Here is a 27,425-nt window from a genome sequence, read left to right on the forward strand (position 1 = left end):
CAACAGTTTGCTTTGACTATATTCTTATCGTACAACTTGTAAAAAGAATTGTTGAGCACATTAACTGTTGAACACGTTTCAAATGTGGAACGATGACAAATCTTACAAATATTACGGCGCAACTCAATCCCATCCGCACTCAATCCCGGGCCGACATCAGACTGGTGACACAGATGGAACATCTCTTGTGAATATTATGCTCCTACAGCAATTTTCAGAGGTGATTAAACATTGTGTTTTAAAGTGTTGTGAGGAATAAAAAGAGAAGGGTGATCAGAGTGAAGAATGACGGAGAGAGGGAGAGATTCAGGCACTGCTGCTTTTCCTCCAGGTGTCTTCGGCCTGCATGATTTCATCTGCGCCGCCATAATAAACTTCCTTAATGAAATAAGTAATTAACATATTATAATTGTGCGGTGGATGATTTTGACAGAGATCATTTTCCATATCTAATGCTATGCTAATTTAATCTGTTCCCCTCCTCTGCCCGACACGACCCTTTCTGTGATTATGTTTCATGCCATCTCACTTTCGCTTTTCCTCACCTCTTTCCCATGCAACCCACACATCTACCCTCTGTCTTCTCTTTTCGTGTCTCTTTCTCTCTTTTTCCAGTGATGGATTGACTCCTCGGCAAAGGTTCAAGGCCTTGTTATTGTGGAGCTGCAAGCTGAGGGACGTGCACAGATGGCTGGGGGACTGGAGGTTGGGGGATGGCGGCCGGAGGTATTGCATCTGTATGTGTGGTCTGATCTCTGCCTTTTCTGCATGGAAAAGGGAGAGTGCTGTAACAAGAAGCGTAGGAGGTGGGGGTAATGGTGCTGACTGAAATATAGCTACAGGCTGGTGGTCATATGGACTGCTTTTGGCCATTCTTTGTTTTTGGTCATGTGCACTTTGGACTAACAACCCTTTCGGGTTGGGCGTAATGGTAGAGGACCAAAGCAGGGAGGAAGGGTATAGTGTATACCTAGGGTATACTGAACCAAATGCATTCATAAAAACACTTACAGGGGCACACTGGACAAAGTAAATCAAAAACAAAAACAAAGTCCTGAAAAACTCCCAAACTCAAAGTAACAAACAAACAAGAACTCTTGACAGTAGCATAGCGATCTGACCCCGAGTGGTCGGCGTGGGAGTCCTTTTAAGAGAAAAGAGCTAACAACATGATGAGCAACAGGTGCGACGCTGGAGGAGAAGCCCTCCAATTCCACCTGTTGGGCGTAAACAGAACAGAACCATGACAAAACCATCAAGTCATCAGGTGACATTTTCCGATGATTAATCCATTATTAGTCCACATAATGCAAAATGGTTGTCTCTCACCATTTCGTCTGCGCCTTCAAAGAAATTTAATGGCCCGGTTGCTTTTTATTGACCAGCCAATTCCTTCTTTCTTTAAAGCTACAACATATTCTTGAACTGAACTTGTGTTTCAAATTGTCATGTTTCGGTTTGTGACCAACAGGTGGCACTGTGGGGTTTTTCGCTGCAGCTGTACACCTGTTGGTCGTTATGTGATTAGTACCGGTTGTATAAAAGGACTCCCGCCTGAACACTCATGGTCGGGTCATTGTTGCTGTTTGCTCTTGGCTACTGTCATGTTTGTTTGCTGCAATCAGGTTTGTTTCAGTCATGTTTTGGTTGCTGTTATGTTTTATCTTCAGTCATGATTTTTGTTTGATACTTTGGACTTTGTTGGTTTTGGATTTAGTTTTCTCTATGTTTAATACAATTCGTCAAGTACACCCTGCTCCTTCCTCCTGCCTGCTTTTTGGGGTCCACCACCACCTCGCAACGTGACACAAATGTTAGGTCTGTGGTTAACAGAGTGTAACATTTGAACCACAGCATGAAAGGCCGGCACATACAGTTACAAACTTGGGTTAAAGCAAGTTTGCCAATTACTTGCACCTAAAAAAGAACATACGTTCTTAGTTGTGGCCTGGCATATAGTGTAAGATAATTTCATCCTTCAGCTGACTTGCGTCTTATCTTGTCTGGAAGTTCCATGTTTTTTCCACAAGAGCCATCGTAAAACTAACAGGCAGTGCTGGAGCGACCATATTATAAAAAAAATTGTAATTACGTGACAGGACACCATGCGGTAAAGCTCACTTTGGTTCGGCATTGGATGGTTCGAATTGTAAAACCTTATTTGGTTCAAGTTTCTTTCATCGATGTTTGTGGGCTGTAGATTGGTGCAGCTGTGGTCAAAGCCCTTTTATTGCGTCCTTCCCATTGTATTGGTCAAACCTTTTTGAAACTCGAAGTTAGTAAATATTGATCAATGCAGAAAGGGCTTCTCGTTTGTTCGACACTTTTAAATCAACACATGCTCAAATGACCTTCAATTAGATGTTATTACTAATCATTGATGATCTGTGAACTCACTGATCAATTAAGTCAATGATTTCCCACAATACATATCAACATCGATTCAACACAGTAGGGAGCAGATGCATGTTAATATGACACACTTTGATTCTGTAAATCACTGCAAGTGCAGACATTTTCAAATGATCACTTCTACAACATACCCATCGGCGATGAGCTACTTTTAGAAGAAGCTAGTGGGTTAACCATGTGGTCCTTGAGATCTACCTGGTGTCCGCGGGCACTTTGTTGTGTAGACACATTGATGTGACAATTCTGTGCCAACCAATCAAACGACAGCAGTGTATCTTCCACCGTACCACTGTTTCAAGCTACTTATCGTTTGTAAATACGCTCTGTTAGATTCACTAATTGCTGTAATATGAAGTTGTTTCTGTCGGATTTGGTGATAATATTCCATTTTCTAATATTAAATTAAATCTGTCACTTGGCGAGCACCAAAGGATAATTTGTCTGAGTCTTTTTTTTTCTTAAGAAAAATAAGAATGTACTGTGGTAATTAGTGTGTCCAAAACAGGACAAATAAATGGTGTTCAAGGGCACAAAGAATTTGGTGGGAAGAACTGTGAGGCTGGAGGGACCGAAAAAGGCTGACTGTGGTTCATCTGTCCCATGTGATGACAAGCAGCTGCACTAACGCTTGGTTTCCAAAGCCTGCAAATCTCCACTCTGATCATCACCTCTACCACGCTGATGATATACACAGCATAACTAGCCTACCCGTTTGCACCTTTAGAAGAAAAAAAAAAACACATCTATAAGCAGTCTACAGGCGATACAATAACAGAAACAATCTCCTCAATCCTTGAACTCAAATGTGGTGCTACAAAAAACAATAAAGAACTTTAATAAAGTGTGTGTGTGTGTGTGTGTGTGTCTGCGTTTGCGTGTGTGTCTGTATGTGTATGCGTGCGTTAGTGTGAGGTCAGGTGGGACAAACAGCAGATGAGCAACATCAAAGTGCTCAGATGTGAACGAGGCCAGTAATGATGGATGAGTGACAAGACACATGCCATGCGTAATGAGAGGTTCACACCTGTATGTTGCCCTTTGCTGCCAAGCTGCTTTTAACCACTCGGCTGCCCAAACACAGACCAGAAAAATCTGTCAACAGTGCTGAATTCCAATTCTAAATTATAAGAACGGCAGCTCGGTGGTCCAGTGGTTAGCGCGTCGACCTCACAGTGCAGCAGTACCGGGTTAAATCCCAGCTCCGGCTTCCCTGTGTGGAGTTTGCATGATCTCCCCGGGCCTGCGTGGGTTTTCTCCGGGTACTCCGGTTTCCTCCCACATTCCAAAAACATGCATGGCAGGCTGATTGAACACTCTAAATTGTCCCTAGGTGTGAGCGCGGATGGTTGTTCGTCTCTGTGTGCCCTGCGATCGGCTGGCAACCGGTTCAGGGTGTCCCCCGCCTACTGCCCGAGGACAGCTGGGATAGGCTCCAGCACCCCCCGCAACCTTTGTGAGGATAAAGCGGATTGGAAAATGAATGAATGAATTATAACAACTTAAAAGGTCTGTAGTATAGGACTATATGTTAATATCAATTAACCCAGTGGTCCCCAACCACCAGGCTACTTGGTACCAGGCCACACAGAGACCTGCAAAAAAATCAAAAGTGTGAACAGGAATATCTGTTAGCACCCCCGCTATACGTCACCCCACGCACACACGTCGAGGAACATTTTTCAGAGAGATGTTTGGAGTGCAACATACAATATACTGCATGTCCGCTAATCTGCATTATCACCTGACTGGGAATGTTTGTCAGCAACAGCTGTCAACAGATATTTGTCGGTCCAACAAATATTGGGCTGACCTTAAACCGGTCCTGGTGAAGAAAAAAAATTGGCACCCTCCATTTTAACCCATACATGAAACACGTATGAGACTGTAGACTGTTAATTGAGCAATAGAATCCGCTATCAAGTGGCCGCCATTCCACTTTGATGTTTGCTTGAGAGGCCCATGACACCGCAGGAGAGTACACCAGCGGATTGAGGTTCACCCCCTAGATTTCATTCACTTACTTGAGAGCCAAGATGGAGAAATTTCACTTGTCCCACAGCCACTGACTCCCCTTTTCAGCAGCACTGCAGTGTTCTATGACTGTCTGCTGGTGGGCCTTCCTTCACATTCCCATCTCCCTGACTAGCCTGGATGTTGAGGTCGCAGCAGGAGCATCTTACTTGCACTGTAATTAGTTTTACTTTCTAGTCTTATTGTTGGGCCTTGTATGAAAGCTTAATGTATCTCAGCACTTTCCGCTTGGAATCATTCTTCACCGTCCTCTCAAAGGGCACTGTCAGCTTGACGATGTAGACAAGCCAGGATGAGTCTGACCAGAGAACCATACCTGGCCACAGGCTTGGCGGACGCGGTTTCAGCTGCAAAGTAGAGCTTCCAGTCCAAGTCTGCCAGCAGCTTCCAGACCTGTGCCCTGCTTAGCTGTCAAATGTCTGGTCTTAACGGTGGTAAGGCTGGCTTGACCTCACACTTCCATAGAAGTGTTTCTGCCTGCCAATATGATGATGGAGGAGGAAGGGTGTAGTTGTCTGTTTGCTTTTCAGAAAGGCTGCAACATATTTAAACACCCTTTTATGCTGCTTGATGTAACGGTATTGGGTGAGGCTGGTCTCACAGCTCACTAAGAGTGTTGGTGGATTTAGACAGCAGGAGCATGTCTGGTCTGGTTGAGGTTTTTGGGAGATGGCAGGACATGGTAGCCTAGGCCTGACGTTAAAAACCACACTGATTGCATCCGTCTCCCACTGCTCTTTACAGGAGAGCTTCCTCTTCTTCACTCCCTTTGCTGCATCCCTTCACTGGCTCCCCATTCATTTTAGAGTTATTTTCAAGATCCTCTTATTTGTTTTCAAATCTCTGAATAATCTCGCGCCACCTTACCTCTCTGAGCTCATCCGCCCCTACACACCTGCCCGGCGCCTCAGGTCTGTGGACCAGACTTTATTAGAAGTACCAAGAACTAAACTGAGGCTCAGAGGGGATCGAGCCTTTTCTGTTGCTGGTCCCTCTCTCTGGAATGACCTCCCACTAAACATTCGGCAAGCCTCCTCGCTGCCCATCTTCAAAACCCTCGTCAAAACTCACTTGTATTCTTTGGCATTCGACTCAGCATGACTTAGATTTGTTCTTGGTTTTACTGTTTGGTGCTTTCTACCGCCTTTATTACCGATTTGTCTTACTGTTTATTGTGCATGTTAAATTGCTCCATGTACAGCACTTTGTATGCAGCGATGGCTGTTTGAAAGTGCTCTATAAATACTGTTGACTTGACTTGACTTGACTTGACTTGACTCCTTTCCATGCCATCCATTGCCCTTGCTCCTCTGGTTGAGGTTTTTGGGAGATGGCAGGACATGGTAGCCTAGGCCTGACGTTAAAAAAACACACTGATTGCATCCGTCTCCCACTGCTCTGTACAGGAGACCTTCCTCTTCTTCACTCCTTTCCATGCCATCCATTGCCCTTGCTCCATAGCTTGAGTGTATTTTCCCACGTCCTCTTCTTTACATACTACCAGCTTGGTGAGATAGAGTGACCTTGCACCAATTTGGTGTGCTGCCCCCAAGGCAAAGACCACAATGTCCCTGTGTTTGAGTGCTCCTTTAGCCTGCTTGGTTGCAGACAAGAGGGTCCATTTCCACCAAGTGACCAGGAAAGGGCAGCTTGGACTACAAATAGGTCACTCAAACATCATGTCTAGTCTGACTTTGGTGCAGTTATACTGCACTGATGGACTGGAAATGGGCAGGTCGGACATTGCCTTGGCATGGATATAGCTGAAGGGAAGGAAAATCCACTTGCCAATGAGCTGAACAGCTTCTTCAGCCTTCTTTACTTCTTGCATTTACCCTATGCATTTTTTTAAATATTCATTTTGTTTTAAACTTTATTTTTCATTTTTCTCCAACAATTGGGTCAATTTTATTTTTTTGCTGTGAGCACTGGAAATACATTGGTTCCCTTCATTTACCATATATACATATCACTGTCAGATGCCCGTTTTGCTGACCAACGATGAGAAACCTAAGAAAACAACAAACCCTGACAGACATGGGTTTTAATCTGTCAGTATAATCATCACTAACCAGGTCAAGTACCGACGAACCTTTCAGTCCGTCGCTTTCAGATGGCCAATTTTTCAGACAACTGACATGAACACATGCCTGTTTATTGTGTTCGTGGGGGTGAATATGGCAGAGTTGCTTAAGTGGACCACATTGACCATACTGTTTATGGAAACACTTTTCACTTCCTCTACAGTAGGTGGGGGTCTGCACCAAAGAAGTGTGAGACGCCAATAAACTATGGGAACAAATGGAAGAAGGGGTAGAAGAAGAAAAAGATGATGACGAAGAAAAAGATTTCATAATCATGGCAACTTGATTTTGTTTTCCACAAGGATTTACGAGCCACATTATTCCGCCAGGATTGCACTTTTGACTAGAATGTATTCAGGTAAAGGTAACTATGATGTAGATACACTGACAGATAGTGCACTCCATTGACCATTTTAATCAAACTTTAGATTTCATCAGTTGGACTCAGATTTTTTTCTGGACGGATTGACAAGTGACGAACTAGTGGGCCGGTAAAATTTACTCATGGAAACAATGACAGAGGTGCGGTTAAAATAATGATGATGGACTGCTGCTCGGTTCGGCATAAAACAATGTGTCCAGGCCGCTGAAGAATGAGGGACGGACAAAATGTGCTGACACGCTCGCCTCTGCTACTTAGTGTGTGTAAATGGGTGAATGAAAGGAATTTCACTTTGTGCACTTTGGAGGTAGTCACATTTTGAAGTTGAGTGAAGTTGACATGAGTTAGTTTACAGAGAGCGCTGCCACATCAAATATGGCAGACACACTCACAACCAAAAATAGTACTCTGTATAGACTCTGTGTGTCATGTTCTGCTCTGCTTTGTTTTTGTTGACCTTTCAGCACTAGCTGGAAGTGTTGTGCGTGACCCTTCAGCGGTTCACCTGTGTCTTGTCAAGCAATCAAGCGGCCGTGTATTTAAGGACTCTCACTTTGGCTTCTTGTTCATGTATTATTGTTCTTGTTCTCGTAAGAGGGAGCTCATAACTCCAACTCTGGCATCCCTTCACTGGCTCCCTAAACATTTTAGAGTTCTTTTTAAGATACTATTATTTGTTTTCAAGTCATTAAATGTCCTCGTGCCACCTTACCTCTCTGAGCTCATCCGCCCTTGCACACCTGCCCGGCGCCTCAGGTCTGCGGATCAGACATTATTAGAAGTATCAAGAACTAAATGGAGGCTCAGAGGGGATCGAGCCTTTTCCGTTGCTGGTCCCTCTCTCTGGAATGACCTCCCACTGAACGGTTCGGCAAGCCCCCTCGCTGCCCACCTTTAAAACCCGCCTCAAAACTCACTTGTATTCTTTGGCATTTGACTCAGCATGACTCGGACTTGATCTTAGTTTGGTGCTTTCTACCGTCTTTGTTCCTGATTTATTGCTTTATTGTTGTATGTATGAAAGTTTCTCCATGTACAGCACTTTGTATCCAGCGATGGCTGTTTTCAAGTACTCTATAAATACAGTTGAGTTGTTCGCCACTGTTCACGTGCCATTTTTCTAGCGCTCTTGCTCCTAGTCACTCTCCTCTTTATAGAATTTATTTGGGAATATCTGTTAACTAGTTGCAGAGATGTGTTCCTCGAGCCGGTCCTTGGCCTCGAGGACCAGCTCGAGGACCGAGGGGCGGTCCTTGGTCCTCGGCCTTGGCCTCGGAGTCAAGTCCTTGGCCTTGGCCTTGGCCTCGGATTGCCGGTCCTCGGACACAATGAGGGATTAGAGCCTCGAATCCATTGTATAAGGACCGCAAAAATCACGAAGGAATCTAATAAATTCCATCCGAGGAAACCCATATTGTTGGATTAATTCTGGCGCTTTAAGAGGGGCGGGTCTGCCACTGACAGGTACTAGTTAGCGCAACGTATAAAGAGTGGCATCACAGTTAGTTTCAATCACGGTTTGTTGCGTTCGCGATCGGCAGTTTAAATAGCGTGTAAAGCCTTTCTGTAACAGTGGTGTCTTTTATTTAGTTATTTTTGCACAGTCGTCACGTTTTTGCGGTCGCACTAGAATGTTTGTTTGAACCAAGTAATTTGCATTACAGCTCGAGTCAATAATGTCGGCAGTTCACGTCCGGGTTTGGCCGTTTGGATTTGTAGTCCTTTTGCTCGATTCCAGTTATGTTTGCAGAATGCTTTCTCATGTTTGGAATAATGAATATTGATAATACATAGTTTAAAATCATGGTTGATTTAATGATTTATTATTATTATTGTGAAGTTATATATATATATATATATATATATATATATATATATATATATATATATATAATGAAAAAAATATATAATGATAAATCAGAACTAAGTTGATAAATAGAGAAAGGTATATAAATATCCATTATGAATACAAGAGAAAATTGACACAAGAGTGTCAGGGTGTGGAAGTATATAATCCCGATACAAACCAAAAGTTGTAAAAATATCACGGTTAAGGGTAAAGTATGAGCCTTAATGGAGACTTCTTTCTTCTTACTTTTTTCTTTTCTGATTGATATAAAAATGATTTATTAGATATAAACACATAACGGGGTAGCTAGATAAGTTTTTTACTTCATCCTACTCCCTTGAACATAACTGTGTTGAATGAAGATTGATTTCTTTCTTTTTACTTTTTTTATCTACCTTATTTTCTGTCAAATTATTACTGTATATATGTTTTATGTTCAATAAACAAACAAACAAACAAACAAGTTGAAGGTATTAATTAATGTAGTATGAGTGGGAGTGGTAATAATAGTAGTACTCAGAGAATGGTTAGAGATTCAGCCATCTCGTTACCTCTGCGTCCCGCGTCCGAGACGCATAATTTTCCCACGGGACGCACAGTTCCAAACAATGTGCGTTTTTGGGACGCAAGGAAATTTCTCAGTCAAAACAAACAAACAAAAAAACTACGGCAAGCCTGAGGATTTCACAATAACAATCGTTACCGGTAGCGTATCGTTTCCGTGGCGTCATTTTCACGGTACTGAAAAATAGTTTAATTGTAAAAGTCACCGCACTTGAATTGACTGTGTGATCCACGCGATTTCACTGCGCCTGTATGTGTGTTTGTGATGTGGTGTGTGAGTGTGTTTCTTCTAATTTACTTGCGTTTTGTTTTGTTTTCAGTGTTTGGGGGAGGGGGGGGGGTATTTTAGTCCGCAAACTGAGGAATCGCGCGGATGAAAGTTTGAGATGGAGGCGAAAAAAACTCATCAAGTTCTACTAATTACGATATTTAAGAAATGGGAATGCTTGTCTGATTTTTCGTATGAATCGTCCAAAGGGCGTATCACTAAACTCACCTGTGACGTATGCACAGAACGCGAGAGCGAAATACGACGCGAGGCACGATTACGAGGCAATTTGGTCATTAGATTTGTACTCTAATCGCTGTGAAAAATATTATGAAACAGTATTGGTTATTCTATAATTTACTGGTTGTAGCACGGTAACTTTATGAATAAAACCTTCGTCACAAGGTGTAGTAATGCTAATGTTAACTGTTGGTAGAACTAATGATGACGTGTTTTAAATTCTTTCGTCAAATTGATCGTAGATTACACATGCATCGTTTTGGGAAGAGGATGTCAAGCCACATCAATACTTACCTGTAATAATGATTACCAGTCAATTAATCTTTGCAGTGTGAGATTGGAAAAAATACTCTGATGATGCCACATGAGTACACCAGTTTTTGATCCATTTATTTTTTGGAATAAACCTGGAGTACACGGCTGCTGATGTCATGTTCATTGTTAATGCATAGTTTTCAAACATTGACCCTTGAAACATTATACTTTTGAGTTTCGGAATTCTTGATTATCAATATCAGTCAAAATAGAAAAATGGGTTCCCATGATGAACCTTACGGAACCCAACATTTGTTATCGTGGTTTCCCATTGGGTAATCCGACGGAACCGAAAAACAGTTACCATGAATTTCCGAAATCCTCGGGCCTGCTCCTGAATTATTTAAATTTTTGCAGCATTTGTTTATCATTGTATGTATATGTTGTTGTTTGTGTTATTATCATATGCAATTGAATAAGTAGACCCTTTCAGAATTCAAAATTTGGGACTCTCTCAATCCATAATGGCACTCATACTTTTCTGATCAGCGAGTCCCTGGGACTCGCTGCCGGTAAACTGTAAAATTATCACTGCAGAGATTAGCGCTTTTTCTGCACTCAGTGATTGACTTCTATGCAAAATCATTTCTCAACTTGTGTTCCGTGCCATTTCATGCCTGTTGAGTGTTGATTTACTTCATATTAAGAAACTACTGCACTAAAACATTAATTCATAAATGTATACCATATGATTTTATTTTATTTGTTTCTCAGTATAAATAACACGTACCCTGACTGTTCTACTCTTTGAATAAAAACACTTCATTCAAGCGTTAGGGAGTGCAAAGGGTTATGATGGAGGGGTGTTGCAAATCATGAAGACCTGCCAAGTGATAGCATTGTTTTATACATGTCCTCGGCTAGGCCTCAGTTTTAAAATCAGTCCTTGGTCCTTGGCCTTGGCCTCGGAGGCAAGTCCTTGGTCCTTGGCCTTGGCCTCGGAAAATTTCTCAAGTCCTTGGCCTTGGCCCTGCCTCGGAAAATTTTCCAAGTCCTTGGCCTTGGCCTCGGAGTCCAGTCCTTGGCCTTGGCCTTGGATTGCCGGTCCTTGATTTCGTTTTGTGAATATGTCAATGGTCATTTTTACCTTTCAGTTGGCAAGCTCTTCCTGTTCTCGGTTAGTTTTTCTGCCTTTTCTGTCGCCGGGGATTTTTGTTTACTACTTTATCGGTCTCTCCTCTCGCTTTTCTTTAAATAAACATCTTTTGTTATCTTTATTTATCTGAGTCTGTGTTTTTTGGGATCCACACTCCACCAGTCTGTGTTCAAACCTTCTCACTGTGTATCGAGTCCTCTGCTTAAATATCAATAACTGGTTCAATTGGTTCAATTCAATAATCTATCACTTTATTGGCTTCTCAATTAAATGTAGAACCGTCCATCCATCCATTCCAAGGGTCGAGAATGGGCTAGGGCCTCTCCCAGCTGTCTTCAGGCAGTAGGCTGGGTACACCCTGAACTGGTTGCCGCCAATCGCAGGACACACATGGACAAAAAAAACCATTCACACTCTTAATCACACCGAGGGACAATCAAGAGCATTCAGTTTAACCGACCAGGCAATTTTTTTGGGAACGTAGGAGGAAACCGGAGTGCACAGAGTAAACCCACACAGGCACGGGTAGAACGCCACACAGGAAGGCTAGGCCTGGATTCGAACCCACAATCTCTGTAATGTGAGGCGGACGTACTAACCAGTCTGTCACTGTCCTGCCTTAAGGTCGAAACGACATGTGGTATTTGACTAGCTATTGATGAGCTAATCAGTCAAGCCAACCTAGGCTATCTCAGGTTCACAGAGCTATCTTACATGCGTCAGTTTGATGAAAGGTGAATTATATGCTGTGTTCGAGAATCAAACCTTCATGTTGCTATTGTCATTTGGCACATGTATTTTTTATATGAGAAAAAAATGCTTTTATTGAATTGACATTATTTAACATGCCATATTAGCCTCTGGGCCCTCTGGTCACTTGGTGGTCAGTAATGAAGGAGAAGTCAAGAAAGCATTTAGACCAGTGGTTCTTAACCTTGTGAGAGGTACTGAACCCAACCAGTTCATATGCACATTCACTGAACCCTTTATTAGTGAAAAATAAAAATTGCGATTTTTTTTTTTACAAATTCAAGACATAAAAAATGCATTTATTAAAAACTGAAAAAAGTCAACACAATTAGTACAAGTATAAAGTACAAGTTTCTTAATTGTGCACAAAATGAGCCAGCCAGTGATGGCCAAGCGGGTTAAGAACCACTAATTTAGAAATATTTCATGTTTAAAGTGCTTTATTAGCAATGAACATTGTTCCTTTTTTTATAGGCGGAAGTAGCCTGGACTCGAGCATAGGCTATTAAAAAGTGCTGTAAATCAAAAATTTGGACTTTAACAATTTGAACAATTATGAAATACTTAATAGCTTGAACTTGAGCATATAGACCTGGTCTACTCTATTGTATACAAATAAAGTATGTTTACTTAAACAAAGCCTGTGTGGGGACACTTTTACTGAAAGAGGACAATACTTCAATTACATCGCCTGTAAAGTGCTGTAAAATGTAACAGCTGGGCCTACCTTTACTTTAAGAGGAAGAAAAAAAATGAAACACTTGTAAGCTTGTGTATGTATACACGTTCAAGTCTGAATAGACTGAACTTGGCTGAACTTGAGCATACTGTATTACATGCATCTACTGCAGAGTGCTGTCACAGCTGTAACAAAGCCTGCCTCGAGACACTTTTACTGTAATAAATACAACTATAATAAAATTAAACACTTGTGTGAACCCAAATGAAATGAAAAAAAAAAAGGGGGGGGGGGGAGAAAGTGCTGAACCAGCAGCACAAAGGGACTGGACTGCCTGCGTGCAGGCAACCAGACAGACAAACAGAGGATTTAGCACTGAGCAGAGGAGAACGCACCAGACATAGTATGCACTCGCGGTCAACAGGAAGTCCTGCATACCACGTTGCCGTCTTGAATATACCGTCTTTTATTTTAGTTCATTATTGTGAAAAAGTTCAAACTGTGTTCAAATGTAAATTTCAAATTATAAACAGGAAGACTCGTCAAGTCATGTTGTTCAAGTTTAAATAAAGTTGAGTTTCTGAGATACGATAAAATACAGTAGAAAGGTCCAAAGTCCCAAATTTGTAAGTCGCAAATCTGAAAAACGGCAACTCGAATCCGACTCAAGTCAAATCATATGACTTCCATCTCTGCGTCAGTCATAATACAATATACAGTATCAGTCAAAGTTTGCATTCACTACATAACATTTTGTAAATATTGCAGTTGTAAATGACACAACTTCCTAAGACACTTATGAATCTAGACATGGGAACAATTTAGTATGTAAAGGTCCACCTGTCAAATTAGAGCATCCAGATGCGTATCTTCGACACCAATATATGGAGAATTAACTATCATTAAATTTAACAAATTTAATTTCACATCAATCAGACTTAGTTGTAATGCATTTTAGCTCTTACTACTTTACAGATACTCATCGTCAAGGTTTATTTTTGCAGCAGGACAGGACTGAAAAACATGAAAATACATGAGAATGACTGTTCATGACCACATCAAGTTTTTTCCTCATCATGCCAACAGGCAAGCAAACAATGAACGTCAAGTAACATTGCCATGATTACACATTCATTTTAGCGACACCCTACCCTTAAATACAAGTATGATCATTTATTGGCACTTTGTATGTGTCTTTCCTTTTCTAGGACGAGACTACCAAAGTAGAAAAATGTCATCAAAATCCATGAACAGCTCATATTAAACCACATCTCAAATATAAATATGGTTAGCGCGTCAACCTCACACTGCAGAGGTCGTGGGTTTAATTGCAGCTCCGGCCTTCATGTGTGGAGTTTGCATGTTCTCCCTGTGCCTGTGTGGGTTTTCTCCGCGTACTCCGGTTTCCTCCCACATTCCAAAAACATGCATGGCAGGCTAATTGAACACTCTAAATTGTGCCTGGGTGTGAATGTGAGCGCGGATGGTTCTTCGTCTCTGTGTGCCCTGCGATTGGCTGGCAACCGGTTCAGGGTGTCCCCCGCTTACTGCCCGAAGATGGCTGGGATAGGCTCCAGCATCCATCTATCCATGGATGGATAAATGGACGTATTGTGTTGTATTATCTTGTATTGTCTTCCTATTTCTTCTCTGGCTCGGTCCTGGTGGTTGATGGGGAGACATCAATGTACCTAAATCATCATCAGAATGAAAAATTAATCCCGGGGCGAATTCAATGTAGATATGTGGGGTTGTTTTGTGTCGGAATATGAGAAAAATAATTTATTTTAGGCGCTTGGAAAGTCAGAATTCATTTTTTGCTCGAGCTTTTGCCCCGCAGTCAAACATAAACTGACTGCAGACTCAGCTGGCTGACCAAGTAGGGGCACACACAGTGCACACACATACAGGACACGTAGGCCGCTTGCTACGAATGCTGAGATTCCCAATCTGTATAGTCACACATTCACATTCAACACCCCCCTCCAATGAAGTGCGTCTGTGAGTCCACAGTCGCTTCTGCGTCCCTGATTGACGGGTGGACATGCGCGACACAATGACCGACAATATTGTGTGACGACCATGGTTACAATGGTCGCTCTCCGGGGAAATATGGAGCTGTGCCGTCATCATCCATCCGACATGAAAAGAGAAAATTTCAAGTGGCGGTTGGAGGAAAAAAAAAAGAAGGAAAACATTTGGGAAGGTTGAGCTAATCAACATTGCCGCTGGCAGCCGCTTTGATAGGGAAAATGGAATCCTTGATTGTAATATAGGGCACATGACTGATTCATCTCATGCATGCGGCAAGGCTGTAATAAGCAAGCTGCAAACCAGGTAGCTTCTATCCCCCTGCATTGTACTCTCACGAGACTTTAGTAGGATATTGTACAAAAGAACGCTGTATTTGTGCACATGTAGTAGATTATGGAAGACAATCCAGTGCTTTCCAATGATACCAAATTTGTAGGGGTTAGAAAAAGTAAGAAAATGGCTTCCCTCAGTGCAAGCACTTTTTATGGGAAGAGGAAAAGTAATACTTTTTATCAAACACATTTCGTCTTGAAATGCTGTTGGCATTTTAATTACAAGACTCTTGTGAACACGTTAAAGTGTTGTTTGAGTTGTTTTAAGTGTATTTGAGCCTGTTTAAAAAAATGTAGTGGAATTTCAAAAAATTCTTTTGGAGTAGTCCAATTACTTCACATAGATTGGGGAATTTCAAAATAAATGTGATTGGACAACGTTTTTTTTCCTGGTAGTCAGGAGGATATAACTGTTCAGACTTTTCTACTTGGAGCATATGTATTTTTTCGATACCCATGTCACCAATACAAACATAAAGAGGTGGGCACGGCAGTAAATGTTGCCGTAATTCACCATTCTTTCAAGCTGAGCCAAACTCTAATCATCAGGCAGTCATTTTAACCGCACTTCTGTCATTGCTAAATTACAGCTCGTCGCTGCTATTTTACCCGTCCGGCATTCCGTCAGCGTTATTTTAAACATGCTTCCGTGCATGATTTCCCACCTTCCTTGAATGCAGCATTTGGCAAAGCGTACGACATATCAAAGTGATGGCTCAATTGTTGTAAGGCAGAATTCCAGCCTCGGAGACAACAAAAACTGTACCCTGGAGATTTAAAGAAAGACTACATCTGAAAGTATTTCAACAGTACATTTACATTTAACTGTAAAATCTCAAGATAATCGTGATTCTGTCTCGGAATAATGCAGTGACAGCACTTTGTTACAGTATTAACATAACTGAACAGTGTCTGCAAAACAAGTAATTACAGATGCAGATGTGATCATAATTTGAATTCAGCTTTTTTTTAAATTAATTACTAATTACGTGCGGCAATAACGTGACGTCATCTTTCGTACACGTCTCCATTTAATTACGGTAGCTTGAAAAATGTCACGTCATTTTACGAAAATGTCTACATCCTCCCGCATCATTTCTATGTCTATGTGAGATGATTAAAAAGGTGAACCCCAACATGCTGGATCATATTTACTTCTGTAAACATTGTGCCACAAGTCTTTTTTTGGGGGCGCACATCGCTCCACGGGCATGTTGCTCTCGCATGAAAAGTCACATTTGTTCTTGTAATGTGAATGAGTATATAAAAAGATCAGATTTAGCAAATATAAATCCAAATTGGGCATCACGCCCTGCAATGTGAACGCAACCTAAGTGCAGTGGATTACTTCATGCGATGCAATGATCCTGCCACTGTTTCAAATGGTAAACATACAACAAACATTTCTGGAAAAAAATAAGACATTTTGTTCAAGGTTTTATACATTTTAAACTACAATTTAGTCCTGGGTACGACGTTAAACTGCATCCAACTGGTCCTCCAGGTTGGGGGTTGGGCGTGAGGTTAACAACCTCACCCTGTAAAACAAAACCTGTTACAGAAACGACGAGAGGAAGCCATTCCGGTAAACCACGGCGAAGAAGAGACGGCACATCCTTGGATGTATCTATGACGGGGCCGGGTGAAATCCAGCAGGAAGCCCGACCCCTGATGACCCCGATCTTTGGAACCAAAACCAACACCAGAGTAGGCACCTGGAATGTGCGCACAATGTTCCAGTCTGGTCGCATGGACCAGGTGCTGAAGAATATGAGGGACTATCGCCTGGACATCTTAGGCGTTAGTGAAATGAGGTGGACGGGGCAAGGGCGTCTCGTGGTTGATGGAGCAACTTTTCTGTACTCTGGGAAGCAAGACCACCATTCCCATGGAGTCGGCATCATCCTCTCCAATAGTGCAGCAAAAGCATTGATTGGATGGAAGCCGGTGAATGAACGGATTATTACAGCAAGGCTCTACACCAGATATGCCAAAGTAACCATCGTACAAGTCTATGCCCCAACCGAAGCTGCCTCAGCGGACGATAAAGACACCTTCTACAACCAGCTCCAGACCGTGCTTGAGGAGATCCCCAGACATGACATCAAAATGCTGATTGGAGACTTCAACGCAAAACTGGATAATGACAGAAGGGGCCTGAATGCCACAGTTGGACCACATGGGTCTGCAGGCTCCACGAACGACAACGGGGAGAGACTGTTGATGCTAACCAGTACCAACGGCCTCAGCATTGGCAACACCTTTTTTGAGCACAAGCGGATCCACAAAGTAACCTGGGTTTCACCTGGTGGCGGGACCCAGAACGAACTGGACTACATCTGCATCAACACAAGGTGGCGCTCGTCATTGCTCGACGTTCGCTCCCACAGAGGTGCAGATGTGGGTTCAGACCACTTCCTTGTGGTGAGTAAAATCAAGCTGAAGCTGAAGAAGGTGAAAAGGGTGCAGCCCAAGAGACCTTACGCAGTGGACAAGCTAAAGGATAACAACATCTCAGAAAGCTTCTGTGAGGAGTTGAGTAGGAAGCTCAAGGTATCACAACACCTTGCAAACATTGAGGAGCAGTGGAGTATGTTCTCTTGTGCCATTGCTGAAACTGCAGAAGCAGTTATCGGCAGAAAGAGGGGTACCAACAAAGAGAGATGGATAACAGACAACACCTGGAAGTTGATTGATGAAAGGAAAGTGGCCAAGATAAAAAGAGAACAAAAGAGGAGGCTCCGGAGCTGGAGGATGGAAGACGAGGAGTACAGGCGCTTGGACAGGGCAGTGAAGAAGAGTTGCAGGAAGGATAAAAGACAGTGGCTAGAAGAGAAAGCAAGAGAGGCACAGGAAGCAGCCGAGAACAACAACACGACGACCCTATACAAGATCGTGCGGGAGCTAACCAACTCCAGGAGCAGCTCTAGCGTGCCAATCAGGAGCAAGGATGGCAGGACACTTCTATGCGACGAGGAGCAAGAAGCAAGATGGCTGGAACACTTCAGGGAGGTTCTCAACCAACCAATGCCTCCCGTGCTCTTCAATTTCGATCAAGAGACACCAGCTCCAGCTCTAAATATTACATCGAAAGAGATATCCGAGACTGAGGTTGCCAGAGCAATCAAGGGCCTTAAGAACAACAAGGCACCGGGACTCGATGAGGTAGCTGCCGAGATGTTGAAACACGGCCAAGACGCTGTTGTGGAGAGCCTTACCCACCTGTTCAACCTGATTTGGCATGCTGAAGAGGTTCCTGCCGACTGGAGACGTGGGGTCATTGTCACGCTTCCTAAGAAGGGAAACCTCGCAGACTGCAATAACTGGCGGGGCATTACACTGCTGTCAATCCCCAGCAAGGTATTCTGCAGTGTCCTGCTACATCGCCTTAAAGATGAAGTGGATAACATCTTGAGGGAAGAGCAAGCCGGTTTCAGGAAGGGAAGGTCTTGCGCCGAACAGATCTTTACCCTTCGAAACATCATAGAGCAGTGCCAAGAACTTCAGACACCACTCATGATCAACTATATCGATTTCAAGAAAGCCTTCGACAGCATCCACCGGGAGTCACTGTGGCAGATCGTCCAGCTGTATGGTGTACCCCTCAAGTACATCAACATTTTCAGGTCATTGTACCACAACTCAACCTGTTGTGTCAAAACCAACAGTGGCACAACTGATGATTTTGACATTGTCACTGGTGTAAGACAGGGTTGCATTCTGTCACCCCTACTCTTCATCATCATAATTGACTTTGTGATGAGGAAGTCCATCACAGGGGAAGAAGTTGGTATCAAGTGGGGAGGGAGCAGACTAGCTGACCTGGAATTTGCAGATGATTTGGCTCTGTTAAGTCACACCCAGCCCGCACTCCAGGAGTTGACCAACAATCTGCATGAGCACGGAGTTAAGGTCGGTTTACGAATTAGCCAGGAAAAGACCAAGGCCATGGCCGTCGGACAGCACCAACACCTTCAACCACTCACTCTACACCAACATGACATAGAGTACATTGACAGCTTCACATATCTTGGGAGTAACATCTCAAATACAGGTGGTGTGGAGAAAGACGTCAACAGTAGACTTGGTAAAGCTGCGGGAGTGTTCCAACGCCTCCGCAACATCTGGTCATCGAAAGCCATCACTACGACCACCAAGCTACGCCTCTATATGTCAGTGGTTATCCCAACAGCGATTTACGCCTGTGAGACATGGATGAAGACAGCCAACATTACCAACAAGTTAGATGTCTTTCATCGGCGCTGCCTGAGATCCATCCTGAGGATCTCATGGAGAGACCACATCACCAACGAGGAGGTGATGAAGAGGGCAGGAGTGGCTGAACTGTCAGACATTGTCTCTGAAAGGAGAAGGAAAATGATCGGCCACGTACTCCGGTTGCCAAGAGAGAGACCGGCAAGTGTGGCCATGGACTGGATGCCAGAGGGTGGAAAGAGGAAGAGAGGTAGGCCAAAGAAGACGTGGAGACAGACTGCCAAAGAAGACCTCAGTGAGATGGGTGTCAGCTAGCATGGAGCAAGAAAGGTCGCCAGTGACCGGAACAAATGGAGGAGGCTCGTCGCCCAATGTTCCAAATAGGAGCGGGCGGAACTAACTAACTAACTAACTAAACTACAATTGAAAACCGATAGTCGCCATAGTTCCTGACCTTTATCTGTACTCCATTGCTCCTCTCTAAGCCTGTCTATTGTAGAGAGCGTGGATGCCACTTCTTCGAAGCTCCAGTGCAGTTGAATTAATGGCTACGCTGGTGGGCCTGACAGTCAATACAGGCAGCACTATTCTTACGCTTTGTGGTCTGCAGTTCACGCAGTACATCACTGAACAATTTAATATGATTTTATTTTATAGTAATGAGTAACAAAGATGGTTAGGGTAAATTTATTGCAGTAAAGTCATACATTTTACTTTCAGAATGTCGTGGAGTAAAAGTCAAAGTTACCAGAAACATTAATAAAGAATTCAAATACAGACATGTGAACATTCTACTTGAGTACATTACTAAAATATTGGTGCTGTTTTGCATCACAAAAAAAGGAAAAAGAAAACAAATGTTGAAAACCTTTGGCTGTATAAGAATGAACTTCACGTATTATTGCAACATGGGTTTGATGAATTTTACCAATGGGGATTGGGCAGTTAAAAATCTGTGTGTGTGTGTGTGTGTGTGTGTGTGCTTGTTATTGTTCTTTGGGCGCCAGCCATGTCAATCAGCCCCCTGCAGTGCAACTGCCCTTCACACTTCTGTTTATCTGCTGCTGTTGAGGACTGCAAAGACTGATAAGAGAAACGTCAGTCTCTTTCCATCTCTCATTTTCCTCTCTCCTCTTTTCTCAAAGCAGTCTCTCTCTCCCTCTCCCTCTCTCTCACTCACTCACACACACACACACACACACACACACACACACACACACACACACACACACACACACACACACACACACACAACACACGTTCTCCTTAAACAGTGCAAATCTGGTAGCTCTAAATAATGTAGGCCACTCGCTGAGAAATGATCAGATAGATTTTGGATCCAATCACCCCTAACCCCAAACAAAGTCTAGACTGATAGGGTAACCCTAATACAAGGACGTGACTTAGGTCTTTTCTAATCAACATGATGGTTGATGATCTTGTACAGTAAGGGGCTGACAAGTTCAATTCATTTGTCAATGTTTAGAACTGCATAATTTTAAATAGTACACATGCCACCATTTCAAGATTCAATGTTTATTTTCATCCAAACAGTTGGGAAATTTGACGGAAATCCGAAAGCATCAATGACACTCAAATTGGAATATTGAACATCATCCCATGATGTCGTATCACCATGCATGGTCTACAAATATCAATATGTAGACCCGTTTTTTTTGACACATGTACTTTCTTGAACATTTCAAAGTTATGAGATTTATGGGACTCAAACTTGGAATGTGAAAACACAAGTCTGTGTACTGTACGTCCATTTTCATTTAAATGATGAAAGGATGAAAGGAGACTTGAAGGACAACCTTCATGACAAAAGCATGAAATTGGGCTTTGAGTTGATATGCTGTTGGCTGTGGTATATACTTCATAAGAATTTCTACAAAGCATATGTGTAATTTTCATGAAATTCAAGCCAATACAAAGAGGTCAACAAATATCCATGGATAATCCTGTTTGAGTCTAAAATTAACTCTGTGTGTGTGTGTGTGTGTGTGTGTATGCTCGTGCTGTGTACGTAAATACAGTACGTGCTTGTGGTTGTCTGTGTGTGTGTGCTTGTGTTGTGTGTGTGTGTGTGCGTGTGTGTGTGTGTGAGACACCATGTTTTAGTGTGTACATGCGTATATGCCTTTCCATCATACATCCACATAATGTATATCAATTTTCAAATCCTCACGAGGGGTTTGCATGTAAGCCTATCCCAGCCAGCAGACGGGGTACACCTATAAACAAAAACCAACAAAAAAAAACCCAATGCCGGTATATATAAAAAATATATATATCCTCGTCTCACCCCTCGTGAGACGAGGATATATTCAGCTCGGGTCATCTACCAAAGGCCAGGAAGCTTGAGGGTTCTGCTCAGTATCCTTGCTGTTCCCAGCACTGCACATTTCTGGACTGAGATGTCCGATGTTGTTCCCGGGATCTGTTGCAACCACTCATCTAATTTGGGGGACACTGCCTTGAGTGCTCCGACCACCACAGGCACGACTGTCACCTTTACCTTCCAGACTCTCTCCAGCTCCTCTCTGAGCCCTTGGTATTTCTCGAGTTTCTCGTGTTCCTTCTTTCTGATGTTTCCATCACTTGGGACCGCTACATCCACTACAACGGCTTTCCTCTGCCCTTTATCTATGATCACGATATCTGGTTGGTTCGCCATTACCATCTTGTCAGTCTGGATCTGGAAGTCCCACAGGATCTTCGCTCTGTCATTCTCCACCACCTTCGGAGGTGTTTCCCATTTTGACCTTGGGGTTTCCAGTCCATACTCCGCACAGATGTTTCGGTAGACTATGCCAGCCACCTGGTTATGGCGTTCCATGTAGGCTTTCCCTGCCAGCATCTTACACCCTGCAGTTATGTGTTGGATCGTCTCAGGTGCATCTTTGCACAACCTACACCTTGGGTCTTGTCTGGTGTGGTATATCTGGGCCTCAATGGCTCTGGTGCTCAGGGCCTGCTCCTGAGCAGCCAGGATGAGTGCCTCTGTGCTGTCCTTCAGGCCAGCCCTCTCTAGCCACTGATAGGACTTCTTGAGATCAGCCACTTCAGTTATGGTCCGGTGGTACATCCCGTGTAGGGGCTTGTCCTCCCATGATGGTCCCTCTTCCAACGCCTCATCCTCTGTTCCCCATTGTCTGAGACATTCTCTGAGTACGTCATCCGTTGGAGCCTTCTCCTTGATGTTTTCATGGAGCTTGGATGTTTCATCCTGGACAGTGGCTCTCACACTCACTAGTCCTCGGCCTCCTTCCTTTCGGCTTGCGTACAGTCTCAGGGTGCTGGATTTGAGATGGAACCCTCCATGCATGGTTAGGAGCTTTCGGGTCTTAACGTCCGTGGTCTGAATCTCTTCCTTTGGCAACCTTATTATTCCTGCAGGGTATCTGATCACTGGCAGGGCATAGCTGTTTATTGCCCGGGTCTTATTCTTGCCATTGAGCTGGCTTCTTAGGACTTGCGTCACTCGCTGGAGGTATTTGGCCGTAGCCGCTTTCCTTGTTGCCAGTTCGAGGTTGCCATTGGCTTGTTGTATACCGAGGTACTTGTAGCTGTCCTCAATGTCTGCTATTGTTCCTTCAGGGAGTGAGACTCCTTCAGTGCGGACTACCTTTCCTCTCTTAGTCACCATCCGACTACATTTCTCAAGCCCGAATGACATCCCGATGTCGCTACTGTAGATCCTGGTTGTGTGGATCAGGGAGTGTATGTCCCTTTCGCTCTTAGCATACAGCTTTATGTCATCCATGTCGAGGAGGTGACTGATCGTAGCTCCATTTCTGAGGCGGTATCCATAGCCTGTCTTGGTGGTTACTTGGCTTAGGGGGTTCAGTCATATGCAGAACAGCAGTGGGGAGAGTGCATCACCTTGGTATATGCCACATTTGATGGACACTTGGCTAAGTGGCTTGCCATTGGCTTCAAGTGTGGTTTTCCACATCCTCATCGAGTTCACAACGAAGGCTCTTAGGGTCCTGTTCACCTTATACAACTCCAAGCATTCAGTGATCCATGTATGTGGCATCGAGTCATAGGCTTTCTTGTAATCAATCCAGGCTGTGCACAGGTTGGTATGTTTGGACCTGCAGTCTTGTGCGACTGTTCTGTCAACCAGGAGCTGATGTTTGGCTCCTCTGGTATCTCTACCAATGCCCTTCTGTGCTTCGCTCATGTATTGATCCGTGTGTCTGATCCATTGCGGCCACTTATCTTAGCCGCAATGATGCCTGACATGAGCTTCCATGTTGTGGAGAGACAGGTTATTGGCCGATAGTTGGATGGGACTGCACCCTTTGAGGGATCCTTCATGATCAGGATCGTTCGCCCTTCGGTTAGCCATCCTGGGTGAGTCCCATCCCTCAGCAGCTGGTTCATTTGTGCTGCTAGGCACTCATGGAGTGCTGTGAGTTTCTTTAGCCAGTAGGTGTGGACCATGTCCGGGCCTGGTGCTGTCCAGTTCTTCATATCTGAGACTCTTTCCTGTATGTCCGCCACTGTTATGGTAATTGGGTTCTGTTCAGGGAGGTTGCTGTGCTCCTCTCTCAGGGTCACCAGCCATTGTGCACTGCTGTTATGTGCAACCTCCTCCCATATGCCTTTCCAGTACCTTTCAGTTTCCAGTCTTGGTGGGTCAGCTCTGTTGTTAGGACCCTGCCACTGAGCGTATACTTTCACAGGTTGTGTTGCGAACAGCCTGTTTATTCGTCTGGCCTCATTCTCTTTCGTTTACCGCTTTAGGCGGCTGGACAAGGCTTGAAGCCTTTGTTTGGCAGTTTCGAGTGCTTCAGGTATGGTCATCTGGATGTACCTCTCGGGTATCGGCCTTTTCATCACACCTCTGTGGGCCTCCGTCAATTGACTCACATCTTTCCGAGCCGCCTTGATCTTAGCCTCCAACCGTCTTTTCCATGGTGGGTAACGTATCTCATGGCTTCCATGGTTGCTCTTATAGCCAAGCATCTCTAGGATCACTGATGCTGAAGCGTATATCAGCTCATTGGTTTCCGTGATCGTTACGGTAGGGATCGCCCTCAGTGCTGCATTCACACTTTCCATGAGACTTTCAGGTGGTACTTCACATAGCCGTTGTAATCGGTTTCTAGGTTGCCCAGCTTTCATTCTCGCCATGATCTTAGCTTTAAGGTCATTTGCTGCCTCGCTCAGCATTTCATTCATTGGGGCTGGCCTCCCAATCTCATCATCTGCATTCATTGGGGCTTGCCTCGCAATCTCTGGTATGACCTCCTCCTCTGATCTGGCAGCCTGGGGCCCTTCACCATGGAACCTGCGTTGTACCTCATCAATCTCAAGTTGTGACAGCAGTTGCCGTTTGTGGATGTTGGAACACTGAGCTACTAGTTGTTTCGTGGTCAACTGTGACTGTGGGTTTCGAAGTAACCATTTAGCCCACATTCTCTGCATGTAACCCCTCTGACTAGGGTTGCTTGAGTAGTAGCATTCCAACAGAGCCATGTTATCGCATCTCGCCCATCTCCGCTTTGTTCCAGTAGCCCATTTTTCATCAAAGTGCTCTGGTTCCCCAGCACCTGACGCAGACCTTGTTTGGCCGGGCGACGTCTGAGCCGGCATGTCATTCGTTTTATTGTCTCTCATCATTGTATGAGGTAGGCATTAGCGTGAAGGATGTTGCCCAAGGACCCACACTGGATGGTGTTATGTGCTCATTTTTTTAATGTGTACCAGCTGTAAATATTTGCTTGAGCAGAGGCTTTGCTTTGATAATGTTTCCAAGATTATTGAGCAGCCATGCCCTGTGGCTCCATGCTGTTCCACACCAGAGTGTAACCAATACCTATTTGAAGCTGATAAAAATTGTATGGCTCGAGATAGACATGCATATTATCATGCGCACCCATACGCAAACACTCACACTCACATTTAGTCTAAGCTTTGCTCTACCCTACGTGTGTCCCTGCACTGAGCCCACAGGATACGTGGTATGTTATCTGTGTATGTGTGTGAGTAATACACTTCCACAAAGAGAACACACCGTCTCTCTCCTACTCTTTCCCTCCTCCTCCCCTAGGACAAAGTCCCAATTTCTCCATTGCCTGCAGTCACGGAGTAAGTCGAGGGAGGAGGCTGGGGAGAGATGGCGTAAGAAGGAGGATAGAGTCAGAAGAGGTAGTGGAAATACACACCCGATGCTATCAACCCAGAGAGTCACCGGGGTCATTGTCATGTGTCACTCAGTGTAACACAACGCTCTGTGATAAGCGAGCCGATTGCAAGTGCAATTGGCGACGACGTGATATTGTTCTTTGCCGGCATTCGTGACGAGACATGAAATTAACCCCCAATGCTTTGGCGATAAACATCTAAAATGGTTTGGGCACCTCAGGGGCTAATGCAAAGAGACGGGAAGCTATCAAAATATCAAATGTGCGTGACAAGCTGCACAAGGACCTGGTCTGTACAATGCCTGCCTTTCTGAGTGTGATTTACCTGCAATGCCTGGCAGCGAATCACTCAGCAATGAGCCACGAGTCACCTCTGTCTATGGATTTGCAAGTACAGTCATAGAGTGCCTTAATAAACATATTTATTTACATTAACTGATGTGGATTTCATGTTTTTAATGAGGTAAACCTTTCATTGGAAATAATAATTGGTAACTTTGTCATTGGTAATCTGATGAAGGTCAGTCCGAGCTAATAATTGAAGCCATCTATTCCTCAAATGGAGAAATTCTCATGAAGTCTGTTTCTTTGTGCCAAGAATGACTCCAGTACAATGCATGTATATTTTCTGACCTTGGCAGGATGTTTCGAAGGACAGGAATGGCAGTGTCAGTGGACAGAGACCTGTGTGTCTGTGTGTGTGCGCCACGTGTCTTGGCTGCGCAAAACGTGAAGGTGATAGGTGTCATCTGAGGGCATGATGTAGCCCCCTGACATCATCCTGACTGACCTACGAGCTAGATTTACTCTCTTATCTTCATAAATGATGAGCTTGGAAATAGGAAAATGGTATGTACTCGAGGGCGACCCTGTGGTCCAGTGGTTAGCGCGTTGACCTCACAGTGCAGAGGTGCAGGGTTCGATTCGGGCTCGGGCCTTCCTCTGTGGGGTTTGCATGTTCTCCCCATGCCTGCGTGGGTTTTCTCTGGGTACTCCAGTTTCTTTCCACATTTCAAAAACATGAATGGGCAGGCTGATTGAACACTCTAATTTGTCGCTCGGTGTGAGTGTGAGCGTGGATGGTTGTTTGTCTGTGTGTGCCCTGCGATTTACTGGCACCCAGTTCAGGGTGTCCCCCGCCTGCTGCCAGAAGACAGTCAGGATAGGCCCCATCACCCCCCACTACCCTTGTGAGGATAAGGGGATTGGAAATGGGTGTACTATTGGTGCATAGGTACACATTAATGACAATCCAGCACATACTTTCCTGCCTTTTTTCAAGAGTTCTTTCAATGAAGCCACGTTATGTTTTCAACTTAGTAAAAACCCCAAAGGCAGTATTTATTGAATTAGTGCCGGTATTTATGGACTACAGATTCATACTAGATGTGATCACCTCTATTTGGGACTGTGTGGCACAGCAAAAAAAGTGTAATGTCTAAGCATACCTGAGCTGCATCCATTGGGGATCAATACCTTGCTCAAATTTTCCTCTGCAGTAATTCCGAAGCTCACAAGTATTTCTCCAACATGCATTTTCAGTTTATTTTCGCAGGAACACTCCACTTCCAAGAATTTATGTTTAAGCTTCTGCCACTAACAAAAATGTTCGCGGCAAAAAGTCGACATCAAGAATCATTCCGGACTTTTGGACGAAGATTGTTTCCAGCTTTCAACCAGCACAAAGCTAATTACGGTCCCAGATAATCAGACTAAACAAGATATGATTTGGAGGTATGAATCTGTGAAAGGTAATCAGAATATACCCTGGTGTCTATTTTTCTCCAAATAGCACAATAATTCACTAATTAAATGTGTTCGGAAGAAGTCTTTAATGTAGTTAATTAGGTGATGACCTAATTAGGACGATGTTTAGTGAGGTAATGAAGCAAGTGGCGGGCGGCGCGTTAGCAATCCGCCTGACAGTGCAAAGATCCGAGGTTTGATTCCGGCTCTGGCCTTCCTGTGAGGAGTTTGCGTGTTCTCCCTGTGCCTCTGTGAGTTTTTTTCCGG

The sequence above is a fragment of the Hippocampus guttulatus genome, chromosome 6 (genome assembly GCF_054856545.1).
Source record: "Hippocampus guttulatus isolate MCC_2025c chromosome 6, RoL_Hgut_1.0, whole genome shotgun sequence".
Lineage (NCBI taxonomy): Eukaryota > Metazoa > Chordata > Actinopteri > Syngnathiformes > Syngnathidae > Hippocampus > Hippocampus guttulatus.